We start from the raw sequence: 1,583 nt of genomic DNA on the forward strand, positions 1-1,583 counted from the left end.
TTTGTGATCTCGGATACTTTCTTTTTATAGGATTGTAATGAGTTTGCTTCCTCCGCCCCTATTCACCACTGACAAAGAATGAAACTGATCTGTGCGCGGCACCGCTGCTTGCGCATTGTCGTCTCGACACCGGCACCAGGAGCACCGTTGGGAAAACCTTATTAAATTATACACTGTGTGTTTTAACTGGGCGCTTGACCCTTTTTACTGCGAGGCGGTTGGGCGCATATAGGAAATAAGGGGGTGGGGGGGGGGGGACTCTAAAGAGGGTTTGTAGGTAACGTGGACGATTTTTCCACAATCACAAGAAAGAATGTGTTTCCTTGTGCGTGAAAATGTAAAATCCATCATATCTGAAAGCAAAAAGCGCTTCTTTATTCTACCTGAGGTTAGATTTGTGACGCTCTAACCGATGTGAGATGCAAATGCGCAGGACGCCCCCAGATTCAGGGTCTATTTAAGCAGCATTCCAGAATAACTTAGAATAAAAAACTATATTTGATAACCACTGTTTTCTTTCTTTGGGGAAAGAGGCATCCCTCATGATGCCAGGGATAACAATGGTGATTAAGGTTTGTGATAGAAGTATTATAGAGGCTCCTTTGTTTGATTGTATCAGGATGAGTTATATTCATGTTGGTTGGATGATAATACACGTGGAGGCACAATGAACTCTTTCATTTTCAGATAGGTAAAGTCCATGAATTTTGGATGAATGATGTGTTTAGTACAGGGACACTAGTGCAGCCAGGAGATGGGGATGTTATCAGTTTTACAACTCCAGATCTGTGTAAATGTGTCTTTCACTGTTGGTCATTGCTGTAAATATTTATAAAACATCATCTCTTAACCATGATTCATATGCTCTCTAGAAATCAAAATGTGATGCAGAGATAGAGAACGTGGTGCACGTTAAAAAAGCTGAAAATCTCTCAAAATGAAAAAAAATGAAGCAGCCAGTCAACGAATCTTTTCCCACAATGGCTTTATGACTCTACGCCTCAGTGCTTTAGTTTTCACACAACTTGGAAGCACCTATTCAAAGCTGGAAGCCGGGATGAAACCAATATACCGGTAAAGGCTTCTGACCTCAAAAGCGATCCATCACAGGCTCCAATTCAAAGTGTCAAGTTCTTTTGTCTGAGACAATGGACAACCAACTGAACTGGGGAGTGGGAGGAAGTATTGGACTTGTTTGATGTAACTGTAGATGCTTAGAGGTGATACTACCTCTGTCACCTGAGTGCACAGTGATTTACCTTGAAAGACTGGCAGCAGACAGTTGTTTTCAGCAGATATGCATCTTTAAGTTTTGGAGGAAACATTACTTTCCGGACATAAAAGAAAAGAGCGAGGCTCCTCAGCTGGATAAGTACCACTGACAGTATGAGGATTTCATTAATGTTCTGTGGGACAAATGAAAGATTATGTTTCAAATAACCAAGAAAAACAGCGTCAAAAGCTCGCGGGGAAAAATGCTTTTATACCTTTAATGCCCAGCTGGATTATGTCTGCCTTCAATACTGCTGATTGAGCAGCTGAAAAAGTCCCGGCAGAGCGGGTGAACGTGGCTCAGTGAACCG

The sequence above is a fragment of the Hippoglossus hippoglossus genome, chromosome 1 (genome assembly GCF_009819705.1).
Source record: "Hippoglossus hippoglossus isolate fHipHip1 chromosome 1, fHipHip1.pri, whole genome shotgun sequence".
Classification (NCBI taxonomy): Eukaryota; Metazoa; Chordata; class Actinopteri; order Pleuronectiformes; family Pleuronectidae; genus Hippoglossus; species Hippoglossus hippoglossus.